At 34.3% G+C, this 20,707-nt stretch overlaps 1 protein-coding gene across 1 annotated transcript in view; it reads left to right on the top strand.

The window, feature by feature from the left end:
• Positions 1–299: 299 nt before the first annotated feature.
• The window catches only part of LOC144436391 (fibroblast growth factor receptor 3-like), a 101,080-nt gene continuing 80,672 nt past the window's right edge, over positions 300–20,707 (top strand). The window contains exon 1 of the mRNA XM_078125184.1: positions 300–417. The gene's annotated coding sequence lies outside the window, so the exon portion shown is untranslated. The remainder of the gene's footprint in view (positions 418–20,707) is intronic.

Genomic DNA, 20,707 nt, shown 5'->3' with positions numbered 1-20,707 from the left:
ATTGGCCTTTGAATTGAATCGGCAAGAAACACAATTTAGACCACAAAGGAATGCTTCGGAGTTTACCTTATGAATGTATGAAATCGAGATGTATAATTGTTGATTATTCATTAGAGTTTCGTAAATTTCTTAATAGTTTGTAGAACAAGTCAACTTTTTACTATATGACTAACGTCATCGCCCGAGTTGCTTGAAAATTGCCAAGTCGAGACTGACGCCTCAACGTCGCTTCAATGGACGACCACGCCTGATTTTCTACATGTGCATAGGGGGTCTCTACTCAGTTTGTCTTGCACTTACTTACTGAGTGTGAAGCACTGGAATGTCTACTGAATTTACTACGATTATTTCTCCTGGCGTAGAGAATGGATAAATTGGACTACACTATGTGAACTGTATACTCTGCAAGCGTTTCTGGTGAGTGTACGCTATAGTCTTTAGAAGACTTACAAATCATAATTTTTTTGACGCGATCGTTAAAGTGTCTGCCACTTCGCACACACACACATCCGACCTGCTCGCTCTGCCTGAACTACACTCGTTCAAACTCGGAGAAAGATTCCCGCGTTGAGGTGCAGTACATATTTTCTCTGAATGGCTCAGATAAGTTGTCACAGTTGCTGTTGGTCATGATCGGAATTAGTAGACGGCGATAGCGTGATTTCTAGAGCCGTGATTACAAAGAAAACTGAACCCAGAGGTACTGATCGTGATCGACCGTGTGACATTTAAACTGTACGTGTGCTGTATTTTTCTTTGCGGACGAGAGCGAAGTCAACTCACTGTGACACATTCATTCAATGATTGAGTGACCGATTATTTGGCAGTTCCTTTCTATTGTAACACCTTCACACAGAAGTCTAAAATATGATCTATTTCTTTGATGCCTGTATTGCTATAAAATGTGTGGTTTTATAGGGTGATAAAAGTGACAATTTAGACTACACAAGTTTTCAAAAGTTTGTAAAGGAGTATCAATAAGCAAGGGGCAGAAACGACTCGTAAAGTTGGCTCACCACACAACATAACCATGGCACAAGCATGTGTTTGTGTTGTGCAGACTTTGAGTTGGAGTTAAAATAACACTGTTTAAAGTCATGTCAGGAAAGAGACAGATTTTGGAAACATGCTTAGTGAGTCCCTTGATTTTAGCAAGGATTTTTTTCATCATTAACCATTAGAATTTTGACCTTAAAGAGTGTCATGGCCGAAACGATTTTCAAGGCTCGCACATCGTCCTTGAACAAAATGTACCCAACGTTGTTGAACAATAACCCTTTAGTGACTTATCGTAAACGAGTGCGAGCAAGACTTTGTCAACACAATCGACCTTTTTAAACGACACAGTGTCGACTACTCGAGCAAAAATTGTCAAAATTGGCAACCCTGCAGCGTTTGTCTTATCAGTACATATCTTTCTCCATGGTAACGTTTCGTCAGCAACATTTCGGGAGTATTATTATCACATGATCTGTTAGTGAAATCATAAAAGCGAATGTGATAATTATCCTGATCCCATAGGAACTGTGGATGTCAGATTTGACTGACTCAGAATTAATTAGCACCCATATCACAAATAGATATCCTTGTATGATACTGGAACTTCAAACATCTCTAAACAGTGCTTTTTCTTCCCCACTGCAACAGTAGACGTTTCTTATTGGAAACACAATTTAATAACTAATATTACATGTAATTAGCCGGTGACTGACAAGATCAAAGTTGCTCCAATGCATACAAATAAGTGTACATACATGTATATTGATGATGATGGGCCAGGATGACACTTGTCTGTCTCTACACTATCTTAGGTTTTCAATGGAAAGAACAGGTGTGTTTGTGAAGGTACAATTATTGTCAGCCAGGAAATGTCTTTGATCACAGTTGCATGTGATGATGAATATTCTTAGGAAAGATAGATTCTTACTAGGCCAGAGGCTATATTCCTGTTACACCTGATTGCACCCCATTGCCAATAACAATGTGTTTATCTTACTATTTTCTTTATATTTAGTGTACAACTTAGAGGAAAAAACTAAAACAGCAAAACACATTTTATTTAGAATTTTTGCAACATTACCAATTTTTGTTATTTCAGGTAAATTTGAAAATAACAAAATCACAAGTTTTTATTATGAAATTAGTATTGCTATCTCTTTTAAGAGGAAAAAATCTGTGAAATTAAACTTTCTACTACTTTTAAGGAAAAAAGTAAAATTAAATGAACATTTTATTTTGAATTATGCAATATTAGTATTTTTCCTGATTTTTTCAAAGATATTCTAAACAAATTTGAAAAAAATCACCAGTGTTTATTATGAAATTGCTATTGCTACCATTTTAAGGAGGAAATGCAAAACATTGAATGACAAGATAAATCCTATAATTATTTTACTTGGCCCTGTTAGAGGTAAATATCTCTGCTGAGTTGAATGTTCCCAATTCGTATTTGAAAGATGTTGAAAAAAAAATGTTATGACAGATTCATTCACTAAATTACTTTGATCAATGAAGGTAAGTGACGAAACCAACTTGTCACACACTTTAAAAGGAAATTATGCCAGTTTCCTCCTTTCTGTTACCACGGTTTCTGAACCTTGGCAAAAAACACTAAAACATGGATTCCATATCACAGATTTAGAAGTAGACATTGGAAACAACAATATTAAAAAAGAAATATGACAAATTTAAAAATAAATTGAGTAAAAAAAAAAAAAAAAAAAAAAAAAAGCCACAATAAATTGGTTTGTCAACTTGATAGTAGTACATATAATGGGTCATCTCGTAATTGTGTGCAATAATTACAAATACCATAGATGGGAACCAGGTAATTCTAAGTTGCAAGAATACACAAACACATGATGAATTACACAAATACATTTCATGACAAAGTATGCAATCATTAAAACCAGTAATTAACAGGCAATTACCAATCTCATTCTTGTTTGCTCATTTTAAAAATTAACAGTGAAATAATGAGACATCGTAAACAGCAAGACATTTAGAGAGATATAGGACTGTCTATATATAATGAGTACAGTAAATGTCATGACTGCAATTGTTAATTACATGTATCCGTATTGATACAATAGCAGTTATCTTACATAGCTCTCTCCTATTTCCATATACAACACATGAATTTTTTCAACATTGTTAATTGATTGTTTTCTGGCAAGATAAGTTATTTTTCATTGTTGTCCTAAAAATTGCTACTTCAGCAGATGCCATTGTAACGAAATAAGATAAAGGATTCTTACATTGCATTTTAGCATTTATTTGCTGTCTGATTAATTTGCAAATATGATTAAATTTTCATGAAAGTAACAACCATTGCATAAATAATGAATAATTGGACTCTTAGTAGTATTTGGAAAAACAATATTTCTGTATGAATGATCTTCAATATAGTAATTTATTTCATATAAAGTATCACTCATGCAAGTATTATTTAAATCATAATAGGTAACAAGTGTCTATTTTTTCCTGAAGGCTTTCAATGCAAATATAAGGTGATGAAAGAAGTGTATTGTTCATTTGGTATGCAAACCGACAGAACCGTGCCATGCTTGAACTATTTTTCTGAAGAGTGTAGGCTGTGCTCTGTGGCCAAGGCTGGTGTTGTGTCCTTCAGCTTTTACCTACTAGAAATTGTGCATAAAATTGGTTTTAGTTGGGCATAGCTTTGCTTGCCAGATTACTATTGTATGACAGATACATCTTAATTCACTTGAAAGCCAGGATTAGTAGCTTTTTAAGCTGTGGAAGCAATCTCATGTTTGCCTGTGTTCCTACTTCTGTCATATATTCTTGATTAAATCATGTTTGATATTCAACAATTTGCAAGGTTTGTAGGATTAATCCCTAGGAATTATTATCATATCAATTGTGTTTGTATGCAGTGAATCATTTTGAAAGATTTGCACCATTTTAAACCTGGAAAATAGATATAGTCACATTTGTGTTGTGTACTGTACTTTGTTTACTAATACTAGTCAGTATTGTCAAGTAGACTGCCTGTATGATTAATAACCAGTAGTGTGACAATTTCCTGGCAAATACCCAGGAATTGTCCCTGCATGATATTGATATGGCCACACTGCATCCTAACAGACTTCTTATCAATTGCATCTGAACTAGGCTGATAATCTTTGTCAGGATACCGATAATTTCACAGCAAACTTTCAACTAGTACAGTGGTAGGAAACCGCAGATATATTTTCACAAAGTATAGTGCTACTGTACACTTTCCTATCTTACACTGGTATCCTGATATTCAATGCTGAGCCATGCTGTTATCAAACTTTTATACAGCTTCATAGATAAAACATGGCATTGCCGCCCTAGTAGTTTTGATCCCACTGACATAGAAACCACAATATTGCATAGTTCCCTGAAGGGGAGGCATGTACAGTGGTATGTTCATGTGATGGTAACTGTGCTCCTGGTACTCAACTTAATTTGATAGGGATAGTATGTCACTGTGAGAGCTCTGAGCTCCTTGTAAGTTTATAATACAAGTGTAGTATTAACCACACTGCTAATAGAAACATGTTGTTTTTTCAGAGCAACTGAAACCTGTTGATGTTCAATGATTTGCAAAGTCTTGTCAAAACTGCAATCGCCAAGAGGCACTCGTCAAAATGTGATGTCCTATGATTTTCATTCAGACAACTTTCACTGTTAGTAATTGTGAGAACAGTGGATGCCTGACAGTGTCATATTGAACATTTGTCTTGCAGCAAAGATTTACCTCCGTGTATTTTGTCACTTTAATTTTTAGTTTAGTTCAGTATAAAAAACAGCTCGACTCTTTGACTATACATGACATATTCGTGTTTTGTAACAGGCTTGTTAAAAAATTTTGAAGTAATACTAAAATACAGTAACTAAAATATATATTGATATTATTTTTTTTTTCATTTGCACTTTTAACATTTTTTTAAACCCTAAATTATTATGTGGATATTAGAAATGTTAAAACTTGAAAATTATAGCCAAAGCTTTTTGGGCATGCCAGGGATTGTTGCAGGCTCATTTGTACAGCTGTGTCCATCCCACAGCCATGATCTATTTATTATACAGTAACCGTTTTTATTATTACAAGAAGGTCAGTTTATCAAATTTATGTTTTGTAAACTGTTATTGTAAATCACTGCTGTTCTTATACTCATATATCAGTTTTATTTACTGCTGGTCTGTACATGTCAGTTTTTGATGATGGGGATAAGTTACATTTATCGTACGATATCAGCAGTGATACATGTTGTGTAGTACCAGTACTGTGTATCTGTGTATTCATATTGGTGTCCTCATTTGCCTCATTTGACAGATTCTACTGGTATGATATGGTTACAGGTTAGACCTAACAATAGTTTATTGACTTCATTTGTTGTCATATGACCCTTCACTCTGTCAACGATAAACTGATCCTCTTCTTAAACAGTTTTGCATATGCATGTGTACAGAGGTACGCTCATAAATTACTGCACTGATCAGCCAGTAAAAATAGGGCATATGTAGATCAAGGATGAGCTTCTCATTGCTAGCTGAGCTTAGCAGAGAAGATTTAAATGTGTCAGGGTGATGGTTGACACTGTATAGGTAGTGCTGTACATGTATTGTCAATCATCAAAATGGTCTGACATCTTCTACTAAGATGAAAATGTCTTGTAGACAAATAACGAACTAATGGAATCTGGGATACTTAGTTTAATACACCCATTACAAGTCATCTGTGATGAAGTTTAATGGAAGTCAGCAACAGGAAGATGTAGCTTACAGAGACAACACCCACATGTACATGTGTTCCCACTCTATTCCATGTCTATAGACTTTGACAATTGTAACAGTATAAAATTAGCATCCTAATTGGACTTACAAAGTGAAAAGGGAGGAAGATCAAAAATATGTGCCCTATGGTTGGGTTTCTATTAACCTGTCAAATGTATGGGATCAGCATTTACTTGTTACTTCAATGTATTAGTATAGAGATACATCTATATAAAAGGTAGGTGAATTTTCAGTGCACACCGGCTATTTGATCCTTTAACCTGGCTAATATGATACTGGTAAAAAATGCTGAGGGCAGAAAAGTCAGCTTTTGAAAGGAGCAAGTCTATTGACAACAATCAGGCTATTTACTATAATTCACATGGGAAATGAAAGACTGGGCTGTTTGTTTACTTAGTAAGTTGTCTCTATATACTGGAGTCAGCCTTGGTGTGTTTCTATAGCAGATTCCTTCTGACTACTAGTTCGTGAATTAATTTTTCATGATATCACTTGACAGCCGGCCACCTTTCACTTGTAGCAACGTTTGTAGTGCTAGGTAGCCCAACGAAAGCATATTGTCACGCTAAGTCTTTTTGATTGGCAGAGCTAAACACAACTGACAGTCATGCCTGGATTACCACCATAATGGTTAGCTTGACACTATCCATATAACTGTTTTCCGCTTCTTGCCATGGTAGGACTATTCTGTCTTAATTTTGTTCCATGCATTTCTATAATATGTACATGCATAGCTGCACAAAACCCTATTACAGCCGTACCACTTAAATAACTTAGTGTCAGCTGCCACGTTTCTCACCAACATTTCTCATTTTTCTGATCGTGCAATTACTTGAATTTCAACTTTCCCTACAAATTGCTCTTTTGCTTAGACTTTGGTAAGCAATCAAACACCTTGCATGTTGTCAGTCTCCTTCAGATGCTGAGATGATGATACACTAGTATTTATACACACACACACACACATAACCAGTCAACTATTTTTCTTAAGTCGTTAAAAGTAGTTCTGAGCCATACATTAGGTACACTTTGAGTATCTGACATACTAACGTGAGCCTTTAATCTACTACTATCTATTCAGAAGAAATTGTTAGAAGAACTCGTGGAAAAAATGAGCTAGCGTACTCTTACAATATCTGATAGAGAACACGCATTTCAAAAACTGGGTCTTTTTTCAATCATGATAAGCTGTGTGTGTTGTAACTTTTGGTAATTGTCCAAATGTACAATGTATAGCCCTAGGCTGATTTTGGTGTAACTTTACATGTACAGTTAGTTTCAATTCATCTATAGGGTTAATTCACACAGAGACAAGAGCAGTCAATCAGTAAAATCATTTTGAGTCAAACAGCTATGGGAATTTTCATCTGTTTCCGTATCCAACTTAGCTATGTTTCGTTTGCTATAACTTTTACTTTGTGATTTTTGTGTGTTATGCTATTGGAGCCTTGAATTCTTCACTTCATGTTTAATTTATAAACTCAGATAAAAATAACCATGACAAGTTATTTCACATTGTCAGCTATTTTAATAACTTTGCCAATCACAGCAATGACGGTTTTAGTGATTTTAGTATAGTGTTGCCATGGAAGTATTGATGCCTTTAGCAATTTCATTACCACTGCTGTGTTCCCATTGATATACATATATATCAAACTTCAAAGTCCTTGGAAACAAAACTGGCTGCATGTCTATGAAATACTGTAGGATTAAAGTTCATGTTACAGCCTCGGCCATTTTGAATGTTCTTTACTACGTAAGTCAGGAAGTATGTTATATATTATATCTGTAGTAAGAACTATCAGCATTTGAAATTAATGATAAAAGTAACATAAATTTATATATGTGTGACTGTCCTTTGGTGTAATCATAGGTGTTTTGTACAAGGGCTGTTGCCATGGCATCATTTCCATCAAGTGTTTCAGTGGTTCTACGTCCTGGAGGTAAAAGTCCAGGTATTCAGCAGCAGTAAATAACATACTAAATAACAACAGACTAAATAACCGTTAGGTGTTTCAGAAACAGTATGCATAAAGTATTTCTTTTCTGTAATATGAATATTTTATTGGGAAAAAGAGTGAAAAGCAGGAGTTAACTAAACACAAACAGGTTATAAGAGTAGTATTAGTAGTAATCAAACTTTTGTCCAAAGTGTTAGAATGGTGCGATACCAGGTGTGGATTGAATAACATGCAAATTATACTGTGTTAGGGTGATGATTGGACAATTATTTGTAAAAAGAAAGTCCAGGTGATAGATCTTAGAGTGGACCCCAATATCTAGGTCTAGGTATTCATTAGTCTGTCTGCTAGACCTTGGATCTTCTTCCGATATAATACCCACGACCGAACATTGCTATCGAGGATGGAACAAAGCCCTCACTGCGAACTTTGTTCACTTATGGTACTAGTATCAAAAGAAAGTCTGAACGTCTAGCAGCAAGACTAGGTATTCATAAGACAAATCAGAAAACCTATCAAGGCTACACAAAGTTGAAGAGGAGGTGTGATTTTACTATGAAAATAAAAACCTGTTTGAAGATTAGGTGATGTAAACAATAAGCTGAGCAAAGTATAAAGTGCAGAGTAAATAAAGATTACATCTTGACATGATGCCTACAATTGTGTAGGCAATGCACTAATGTTCTTCCTGGTATATTTTGATATAACATCTATCTGCAAAAAATCTTTAGCATTCGAACCATCTGAAACCCAAGAAAATTTATTATAATATAGAATTGTTTGCATGAAGTTGTCATATCCAGGTAATAAAAAGTAAAACATAGAATTGTTTGCATGAAGTTGTCAGATCCAGGTAATAAAAAGTAAAACAGAATGTTGATACCATTGTTGTAGAGAGATAAGACATCTTATGACTTAAATGAGTAGAAAATAGAATTAAAATACACAAGTGGGAAAAGTGAGACGGAAACAAACATTATATGAAATGGGAGTCTTTGACAAGGTAATGATTATAGATAATTGATGTTTTTGAAACATGACACACTGAAATTAGAGTCCTTTATTATTGACACATTGATTCCCATTGTTTGAAAAATTATTGTTAATATCTACAACACGAATGTACACTAGGTAGATTTGTGAACCCACAGCTACTTGCATTGTTCAAATTTGACTCATGGCAAGTTTTTCTTCCCCCATGTTGTTGCTAGGGGCAACACAAATATGGCCACCCACTCAGACTGTATTGGTCACGCCTTGTTATTATTGCCTTTGTTAGACATGGAATTGAAGTTCTGTAGAAAAGACATATAGCTAAGATGACATATTATTGAAGGAATTGGAATTTGACCCGTATAGGTTTCCTTTAAGTGACAGCATTGTGTGGTTTTCATGTGTTAACATGTTGTGGTCTAACTTATTATATACTTGTGTATGTCCATATATCGAGAACGCCTTCTCATTTGTAAGTTGTGAACTCTATAACTTAATTTCCAAGTTGGAAGAAAAGAACATTTCATCCAAGTTATATGTACATGTATTTTACTTTTTAGGCCAAAAAAAGTTGCATCGTGTTCCACTAATTTTGACCCTGCCTACATGTGTACTTAACTTCTATATGAAGACTAGTCATACATTACAGTACTAGTAATCACTTCATGAAAGCTATCTGTAAATGTTATAACTTACTTTCACAGAAGCATAGGAAAGTGATATTGTGTTGTATTTTTGATATACAGTTGAAATTAAAATTAGTGTTGACAAATCTCAACTCTACATATTTCTGAATAAACCTCTGAGCAGCTTAATACTAAGAGCACTGTTTATATAAAAACTCCCCCTCCTCCTTCCCCCGTAAAAAAACAACCCCAACTTAATCCACCCTCCTCTCTCAAACAGGATGGTGAGTTGGTGGAATCTGTGGTAAAATCTACATAAATCCCCCAGACATTTGTGCAAGTTCCTGTCAAAACAATAGAAATAATGTATAGAAAAGTCCAGAAATTTTCTCAAATTTCCGACTCACTCAATGGTGTCTTAAAACCCAGTCAAAGAAATGCAGTACATGATAAAAAGCATACATATACCTGTATTACTCTGTACCTTAATTCGAAAGGCAAGTATCAAAACATTGCAACTGTGTTTGTCCCCCCCACTCCCCCTTCCTATTGTTTGGAGTAAGTTGGTAATAAGATGTAGATTGTTAAAACTGTTAAGATACTCACAATAGTAATAGTGTGGATCTCTAAACTTGTAATTAGTTGATACAAATAAAAGCAATGATGGGTGAATTGTAGACAATAGATGTTTTTACAGTACTTTAGAAAAAGACCACACATACTGATTGAGAAAGTGTCTGAATACCTAGCTTAGTGCTTACATTTGATCTAGTCAATATACATTATCTAATGTAGAGTTACTTTAAATGATGCTAAGATCGGAACATAGACAATGTTATATTTTTAAAAACATTTTCTGCAGTTTATTTTGTTTTGAGCTGGTGGAAGATAGTTGTCGACAAAAATGTTTTTTCAAGAAAGTGCTACAAGGATATTAAAATGAAATACAAATGAAAAAAAAGGATTTACCAAATTCTGGAGTAAAGAGGGAAATTGTAAGTTAAGACGAGGAAACATTGAAATTAATATGTCTCCCCTCCCCCATATTACTTACTGTCTATGACAATGATGTATAGTGGTTTTATAATACATATATCAGAAAGGTTATGTGAGTACACAGACACAGACATATTTATTATAAAGGAACAGAACATGTATGCATTTGTTAGACTTGGGTTTGAAATTTGTATGTATATGTGTATACACAGTGTGCATGAAATGCATATATATGTGTATTAAATTTTTTGTTAAAGCAATAAAAAATTGACTGTAAAAAGTAAAAAAGCCCTTGAATGAACAATTTCATAGTCATAATCATCATTTGGTCTTTCTATCCAGCTGATTTAATGGGAAAAGTGGGAAGGAGGTGTTGCGTTACTGTCATGAAATCACAGTGGGAAGAAGAGTTGAATTGAAGGAAATCAGCTTTGGCAGTAATCAGAAGGAAATGAATCAAAATGCATTATATTTCTCCATAGCGATATCAAATACTGAAATACTGAAATCTAGCCTCTATCCCTGTAATCATGAAATCTGCGTTTCCGAGCAGAAACAGCTGGCAGGGAAGATAATTTCACCTTAAATTTCACTCTTGCTATCCTACTTAATCACCACACTGATGAACACCTGACCTATAGATTACTATTCTCTATTCCAGTTACAATACATAATTTATCCTGAAATAGTGAACGTGATAGAAATAGACTCACATTTTATTGTGAACTATGTCACTGTACATTGTAAAATGGTCACCTCAAAGAGTAGTCCTAGTGACAGCAAGGTATTTATTCACTTTGTGTATGAAGGACAGCATTAGAAATATTTGGATTAAAGGGCCATGTTTCAATCCCGGGTCATCACATTACAGGGTGCGGAATTAACAGTAGTCCCATGCCCACAGACTAACGATTCTTGTCATGGGACTACCATAATTTGCTGATGGTAGCCCACTCAGGCTACCACTAATTATGTGATGAGGATTGAAGATTTATGAACATGAAAATATTTTGATGATACAAATATTTCCAATAACGGAAATCTGTTTTCAGTTGAGGAATGTTGGACTACAGGTCACAATTCTTGTACTACCAATTTCTGAAATTGGTAGCCCACTAGGACTACCAAAGACAAAGGATTATATTGGGTAATAGGGAACTTGCAATCCAGACTGAGCATGCTCAGATGCAAAGGACTATGTGATTATCTGTGGTTATCATAATACCTAATCAGGAGCTACCGATAAAAAAAAACCTGCCACAATGGTCAGGGTAGCTATGAATTGATTATTTGTGGTTGCAAACAATGTAACATTATTGTTTACAATACTATTTGATTAGTATTTATTATCACATTTCCCATGATGCAACATTCAACATGGTGGGTTTGCAAGTTCCCTATTCTTTTGTGGTGGGGCCACTCTTTTCTTCAGCTCTGCTAAACCACCACTTTTCACACCTAGATTTTAATCGTAATCTGAATTGAGCCTTTAAAAGGATATATGTATATGTATACATTTGCAAACGGACTCTTTTACCTTGTCAAGTGCAAAATGTAAAAGTGATATGTATACTTACATAATCTTTATTATTTGCTAAAGAACAGAGTAACATTCCATGTACAATTTCTTGAAATCAGTAGATTAAATTTAGTGATAGGTGGTGTATATGATGTACCAGTAGCATATCTCTGTATAGAATATATGCGATTTGAGGGTTTCCCTCCAAGTTATGTACAAAGTATGGAAATTTACATAAATTTTACCAGAGTTCCCAAACCTTTGCATAACACAGATCTAAATTGAAGTGATAGCCTTGATATTTTCACTGCTCAAAATTGTGCAATTTTCTTGTCTACAACTGGTTACAGGATACTAAATTTGACAGGCACATTATTGAGTTTGAGTTACATATAAAAGTAGCGACAGAAGATCTGTAATTTCAACCACTATGTATTTCCATTTTTTTCTTTCCTCTGTGAAAGAAGTCAAAATTTATCTTTGAAAATAGTTTTCAGGTATATGATCATAATAATCAGTTAATATTTAGTTTATCAACTGAAGTTCTTACTTGCATGAAAGTTAAAGTATTTTTTTGTGGAAAACCTTAAGTGTGTTTCAAATTGGATATCTGCAACAAAACTGTACAAAGGAACATGAGAATTGAAATACAGCTCGTTTTCACCTTTTTTAATTCAACTATCAACTTGTTTGTATTTGTAAAACTTGATTAATATAATTTCAATATTACATCCGACAAATAAATGACCAGAAATATATATGTGGTGTTATATTTATTATGTCAACTACCCACTTCCTTTGTTCTGTGTTATATCAAATGCAATCATCATTCCTTATATCATGTCTGGCATTGTTCAAAAAAATGAACGTTGGTGTCATGAATATCCGGTCTATTAAAAATTTAACTTATTGTTGTGAAAAGTATAACAGAAGAAACAATAATATCCAAAAACAATATTCATATCTGATTCAATTTAAGTCAATTTTTGTCACACAATGAAACATCCTGTTCATGTGGGTGTAACAATGTATAGGTTACCATCAACTAACACAAAACAATTATTATAATCTGGTAGTGAAATATAAAAAATAATGTATCGTTGATCTAAACAATCATTGCCCATTGAGAATCTACATGTACATATACCAACTTGGTGTGTTGTGCTTTGGTAGAAAGTAAGTGTAACCTGGTTTCTGTTGTCCATTTTTAAGTAGTATGCATGTACATCATGTTTATTTATGTAAATACATCTCATTTTTATAGGCTATACAAGGTAAGTACACATCTGGTAGTCTATGTAACATAGGTACATCTGGTTTCTGTTGTATGTATATGGTAATTACGTCTTTATGTAGTGTAAGTACATCTGGTTTCTGTTTGTATATGGTAATTTCGTCTTTATGTAGTATAAGTACATCTGGTTTCTGTTGTCTGTATATGGTAAGTGCATCTTTATGTAGTGTAAGTACATCTGGTTTCTGTTGTCTGTATATGGTAATTACGTCTTTATGTAGTGTAGGTACATCTGGTTTCTGTTGTCTGTATATGGTAAGTGCATCTTTATGTAGTGTAAGTACATCTGGTTTCTGTTGTATGTATATGGTAATTACGTCTTTATGTAGTGTAGGTACATCTGGTTTCTGTTTGTATATGGTAATTTCGTCTTTATGTAGTATAAGTACATCTGGTTTCTGTTGTCTGTATATGGTAAGTGCATCTTTATGTAGTGTAAGTACATCTGGTTTCTGTTGTCTGTATATGGTAATTACGTCTTTATGTAGTATATGTACATCTGGTTTCTGTTGTATGTATATGGTAATTACGTCTTTATGTAGTATATGTACATCTGGTTTCTGTTGTATGTATATGGTAATTACGTCTTTATGTAGTATATGTACATCTGGTTTCTGTTTGTATATGGTAATTTCGTCTTTATGTAGTATAAGTACATCTGGTTTCTGTTGTCTGTATATGGTAAGTGCATCTTTATGTAGTGTAAGTACATCTGGTTTCTGTTGTCTGTATATGGTAATTACGTCTTTATGTAGTGTAGGTACATCTGGTTTCTGTTGTCTGTATATGGTAAGTACGTCTTTATGTAGTGTAAGTACATCTGGTTTCTGTTGTCTGTATATGGTAATTACGTCTTTATGTAGTGTAGGTACATCTGGTTTCTGTTGTCTGTATATGGCAAGTACATTTTTGCCCTGTTCAGAAACAGAAAGTTACACTGGCATTGCACCGGAGTAAAGTTACGACTGAATTCTATCACCCTACCAAGTTTGCTAGTTTTATGCTTTGCCTTTAGGTCATGATTATTTTCTAGCTGAAAGAAGAAAAATATTGGTGAATAACGTAATTATACCAGCGGCAGTAACATCAAAGAAAAATCAGGCAATTTTGAATGTATTTCAAAGACAGAAGCAGTGATGTAGACAGGCGTTGTCATGACATAGACATGTGTTGTTGTGAAGTAGAATGACCACAGTATATATTCCATATTTTTTGTTCTAAATGGCTCATGCATAGTATAATTGAATACTATGATGCAGTCTTACCTGAATTTACTTCTCTAGTGTTTTTGCTAAGAACCCTGGTAACAGAAAAGGGAAATTTTGTAAAACTTGTATAAATATATTTTTCCATATCTTGTATCTTAATTTTAGTTTGGAAAAAATACCTGGGAAACTAATAGGATAGATTGTATAGACAGACAAAAATTAATCAATCTTGTAGATTGTTGCACTATAGTTACTGGTATTTTTCATGTTCAGCCAAGGTAAATATGAGTGACCTAAGGGGCCTTGTCACTTTGAGTTGATAGATGAGTTGATTGTTGATACCATTAGATCACGAGTACTTTCTGACTGCATGATGAAAAATGTTTGGGAGTAATATAACTAATCGTGCATTCATAATTCTTAAAAATTGAGAAAAATGGTTATTAGGAATGTTTTGACTCGCATTCAAGCACCCAGGAAAGCAGTGTAGATGTGAATCGTCGTATGGTAGAACAACCAGGGTGCAAAACCCATATTTTTTGTGTGAATGGATTCAGCCTGGCCTGTATGCGGTATAACATATCCAATGTGTATCAGGTATTGATTAATTACATAATGTACATTGTTTATCTATATTTGACAAGGCTATAGTTACGATACAAACGCTGCACGTTATTTAAAACCTTTCCAGTAACACAACAAATAATTGTTAGGTGTTATTTTTTACTGTAAAAATTTTTGAAAAGTTACAATTGATTCCTCAACTATCGTAAGTGTACCCTCAGTGAAAGAAATGCTTACACATGTATGTGTTAATGGACACTCCCTCAATGTGGTAAACTTATGTACTACATAATACACTTGAAGATTACATGTCTGATGTAGTCGATAAGTTGGGCTCAATTTCATACGATATCTCTCTCCACGAATAGTCAATTGAACATAATCTACCAAAAGTCTAGCTAAATCTCCCACCACTTGGGAAAGAGTGAACAGCGCATGTCAGTAATAATCCATCACACACTGACAGGTGGTTGTAATTGGTTACTTCATTCAGACAGCTCCCCATAAATATTCAATTGGTGTGACCCGTGTGTGACTTCGCGATAACGTCATCACATTTATATCAACGCTCCAATAGCATCTAAACTGTCGCTGCAGGTGCCAAGAACAGAATGTTGTGCTACAATGTAGATACAGGCATTTGACTAGTCAGTGGAGAGAGAGAGAGATCATAGAAAAGCAAGCCTGTGTATAGCATCTAGAATATGATGTGAAGTAGCTAGAAATCCACAATACATGTACATACTACACGTAACTGCCAACAACTTCATCATGGATTCCTACAGAACTGGACATTATATTACAAATTCTAAGATAGTTACAGTGTTTGTGTAGTATGGATATGGTGGAGAAGAGTGTCTCACTACAAAAAAATCATATTTATTATTTTCCTAGATAATCCAATCTGAACACACAATAAGCTATCCATACACTGTAATTCATTGAATTTACTTGTACATTCACATGTATGTAGTGTGAATATTGAGTGTATAATACAGCTCTAACATGCTGTCGTCGTAGGCAATAATATTTCTCCAGAAAAGATAGCACCCTTGAGAAAGAAGGATGCATGACTAGCGGGTTTAGATTCACTGTAGATTAAAAAAACTACCCAAATTTTAGCTTCTGATATCTGTACACTTTTGTGATGATATTAACCAAGTATTAAGGGATTCTAAACTGCTGCACATGTAATCCGTGAAGTGTAGAGAATTTACTATTCTGGCTATACTGTGTCCATGTGAATCATGCAGTGACCGACGAGGAAGTCCTGCAGACAAAGCCTATGTGAAATGATATGTAAATTCTATCGGAACGTAGGCATTGCTATTCACAGGGTGCCAGTGAGTATTTAAGTGTGTGTATCTAATATATATAGACAGAGTTGTGAATGGTTTTCTTGTAAGATTTCTGTAGAAAGGACCGTTTTATGTTGATATTTTTATAAAAATAGAGCCATTGTTTGGATTAGAGTATTAACATAGGAGAGTGAGTCAGCATAGGAGAAACATTGTTGTACATGCGTAGTCTGAATGTTCTGTATGGGGGGTGATTGCTCTGCAATTGCTTCTATTGTATACCTCTATAAGGATATAATTATCTTAGTTGGATAACATACTCTCTGATGGAAAAACATGATTTCCAACAGCTGTTGAAGTTTAAAAGTAGTAACGTAATAAGGCCGTTTCCTTATCAACCAGCTTGACTTGACTATGCACTTGTAATTATCAGATGAGCCATCCATGGCGGTACTTGTATATATGTATAGAATGGATTAATAGAAAGAGAAAGTGTTTGCGTATTTGAAAGTATTTAAACTAAGTGATCTAAATAACAGTTACTTGCAGGATTAAAACACTTGAATATCATTTCCCGTCATTTGGATTGACAAATCGTTATGTATTCCTTTCACGTGCCATTATATTGATGAAAGGAAGTAGACGTTCCAACCAGAAGAAAAAGAGAAAGAAAATGTGTATTTATCTAGTGAGGATATACTTACAATGAGGTGCAAGTGTAGGAGGTATGAGTGTCTTCTCAAAAAGGAGAGAGCTGAAAGTTCAAGCAATATCGAGACAGAAGGTGTGAAGAAATTTATCTACATATTAAATAGATTATGTGGATGATCTGAGCTGCCTTTATGTTGAAATTATTAGAGGATAACGAAGAACGAAATGCACCAATAATTGCACCTTTTATCCATCATATTGTGTAATAGAATACTTAGGGAGGATAGTCGAAGCATTTTGGAGACAAAATAATTGCAAAAAGGGGGGAAATAATGAGGCAAACCCAGATGAAAGATGTATGCCCTTTAGTTAGAATGTCATTGGTCATTCATGTCGTTGTCCTTCAATAGTGCATTGAGATAGGTCCTTCCGGTGAACAGTCTTAGAACTAGAGCTGAATACATATCAGGATAGCAAGATGTAGGTGTAATGGAAAGATGTGATAGTCAACAGCTGATGAGGTAGAAGACCAGAATTCAATAAGCAGTCTCTACATAGTCATCATCTTGGGCTTCTTGTATACACATGAACAGTTTGACTGTGATTGCGTCTATTGTGTGACTGCATCCTGAGAGATTAGACCTGATAATGCAAGAAGAAAAAAGAAAATGTCTGTAGTATCCTGCCAATAACACTCAAGACCTATGTTGTATAATAACTCTTGTATGCAGCCAGTTTGTACAAATGTACAATATAATTAAGTTTCCTCCAGTAAGAGCCATATTCCATAAGAGTTAGACTACAACATTGGTGTTTTCTGACATAGAGCAACTTGTAGAAGAATTCGTACGAGAAGAAAATGGAGAATTTCACAGAGAACAGTTTAATTCAATGTTTCTTTTTAATCCATTCATTCAGAATTTTATGGTTGTCAGATTATTTGTTGCTGAAAAGTTCTTGTTACTGTCAACATGAAAATGACCTACGTATTTCTATTGTGGAATTTGTACGCCATCATATACCATGAATAAAACTGTTTCCTTAAGCCACAGGCCATTTGACGTACTATATCGTTACTACATTGTACTTGTAAAAGCTCAGTTCCTTGCATTATATCATCAAGCAGACAGCTTCAGGGAACATTTATACTCATTATACTTGTGCATAATTTGTATGCATGTACATCACCTTGGAGCCTACACACTCTGATGTCATCATAAACAAATTTATAGTGTTATATATAGATAAAAAGAAAATCGGAAAAAATATGAAGGGCGTGTAAATTAGCAGTTTATTCAAAATTGTGTGAAAAAAAAGTACTTGAGATGGAGAAATTTTACTTTTGAGCATGTGCAAGATTTCAGTCTCCAGAAAAAAGTATCTGTATACAAATCATCAAGTGACAAATCCTTGGCACTTTCTCACCAACTCTAGATGTCCAAGTTCTATCATCAACTTAAGCCACAGCATAGTGTTCGTTCTGTCAGTGGAAAAAAAATTGTGCACTGATTGACTGCTTGTTTTCCCCTCATCATATAGTGTCTGGAGTGTTCAGTGATGTCAACAAACGTATCAGTCCTTTGATTTTTCATTATTTTGACAACTTGTTGATGACTACACGTAAATCTGAAACAAGCGTAGTTTTCAACTGAAGTTAGTTCAGTCCTCAGTATTGAAATAATCTAAGTACATGTCTCCAGGCTGATTCCCTATCCAAGACATAGGATAACCCACCTTTCGTCAAAGGATTGTCAAACCTCACCTTTGCCCTACTCATTAGTTTTCTGTACTTTAGCAAGGTGAAAACACAGTAGAAATTGCATGGCTTCTCTAATTCCATAGACAGGAGTTAACATGGGAAAGGATTGATGTACTATCATATTTCACCCCTTTACTGTCTGACTTGTGGTGATATTTCATTTTCATGTACTTTTCTGGTAAATTTGATGTGTATATCAAAATGTTGTCACCACTCTGTCATCGGGGATTATATGTGATTCTGGTGTAGAGTAAAGTAAAGTAGAAATGTGATAAACAGTATTAGAAAAACAAAACATTGTGTTCAGAAGATTTGGCGGGAAAAAGCCTAGAAATGAAGAACGTGAACATAGTAGTATAAGACAGTTGAATTGTTCAAAATCCCCAGTAAATCAGTAGCAGATGAAAATTTGTTGTGAGTTTTAAAGTCTGGCTTCCATAACTATTATCAAAATGAGTTCAAATGATTTTAGTTGGAAAAGACAGGAAAATAAAAGTGAGCAGTGGCATCAGAATTGTTCAAAATCACTTCCCAGTAAATTAGTAGCAGCAGATGAGAAGTTGTGAGTTTTAAAATCAGACTAGGCTTTATTTATCAAGATGGGTTCAGAGGTACAGGTATGTGTACAAGTACTAAAAAGTACCGACATTAGAATACTGGCGTCTGGTTTGAAGTGGTATGATCAGTAACTCATCTGAATATGAATATGGTCACCTTAAACAGGTCGTAAAGTTGTAAGTATGAGCTTTTGATATGCTAATTTAAGCCTGTATAAATTAGAGATAACTACTGATTTATGTTGTAGTAATTATACAGGATATGTGAAGGACCACTTATAGTATATTTTGTAAATAACATTCTAACCACAGGAATGGGTAATAGACTCTAGATTGAATTATAAGTTGTCACAAAATGAAAGTCTTACCCTGCCTGTGGATGTTTCTGTCGTCTTTGATTTGGATTTGATATATCACGTTTCCACTGTTTGTTTTGTATGTCATCTCTTGTGATCGTATCTCACTTTTTTTCTAGTTAGGACTTGAAATATTTGTGATGTACCTATTGTTGACAGCAAACACCATACACACACCTGACATGTTATTTTGAAATCCAAACACAGACCTTGTCTGTTGATGTGTACAGCTGTATGAAGAGGTTGTTGTAATCTGGTCAGATTTTATACCAAATGTTATTTATCATAAAGTCTAATCCAAACAGCTGTCATCTGTCCTAGTTATATTTGACAGTAGACAGAATGATTTGAAAATAATTTTGACAAATTATCAGAGAGATATTGAGTCTGTTCAAAAGTATGATGTAGAATGTTCTAGATACAGTGTACGTGTAGAGGTACAGTTCAATTCTTACAACATGTCCAAGTGTTGTGTATAGTACCCATGACAGTTTGACATTTAGTCTGTCGATTGGAACAAGCAAAATGTTACTACTAACTTGCAGGTAAGAAAACATTTGGTTGTGTTTAATATCAGAATTAAATGAAAAACTTGAGTGTGACAAGCTGAGTTCATAAGCTTTTTACTCAAAGAGGAAATATGTACAGAAAACCTTGATTAAACTATTCTGGTGTAATGTTAATATCAATGCATACTGTCTACAATATTGCAATTGTCTTCGGGGCACTGTTAGAACAGTTGATTTCATAGTAGGAAGTTCCTCAACATTTTAATACGTACACAAATTATTCGGATCATTTATAAGTTATATTCTAATACTAGTTTTGTGTTCAGTTAGTTGCAAGTGATAACTAAGCATGCTTTGGGAAGTAAAATAATATGAGTGCCTTTTAACATACAGCAAAAAAGTACTGTCCAAAATATAGAACCTCATCTTGTGCCCCTTTAATCTGTACAGAAGGTTTTAGACATTACTTGGGTTTGGTTGTGCTATTAGAATTGAATTTAATCTGTACAGAAGGTTATTTCATATTCAAGTTTGATGCTTCTTGTTTTTTGTACAACATTTCTCATTTGTTTTCGACTATTTTAATAAATTACATGCATAGAAAAAACATAAACTTTCACAAACAT

Source organism: Glandiceps talaboti, chromosome 6, assembly GCF_964340395.1.
Source record: "Glandiceps talaboti chromosome 6, keGlaTala1.1, whole genome shotgun sequence".
Taxonomy (NCBI): Eukaryota; Metazoa; Hemichordata; class Enteropneusta; family Spengelidae; genus Glandiceps; species Glandiceps talaboti.
The sequence above is the reverse complement of the archived record's forward strand: the minus strand, read 5'-3'. Positions and strand labels throughout refer to the sequence as shown.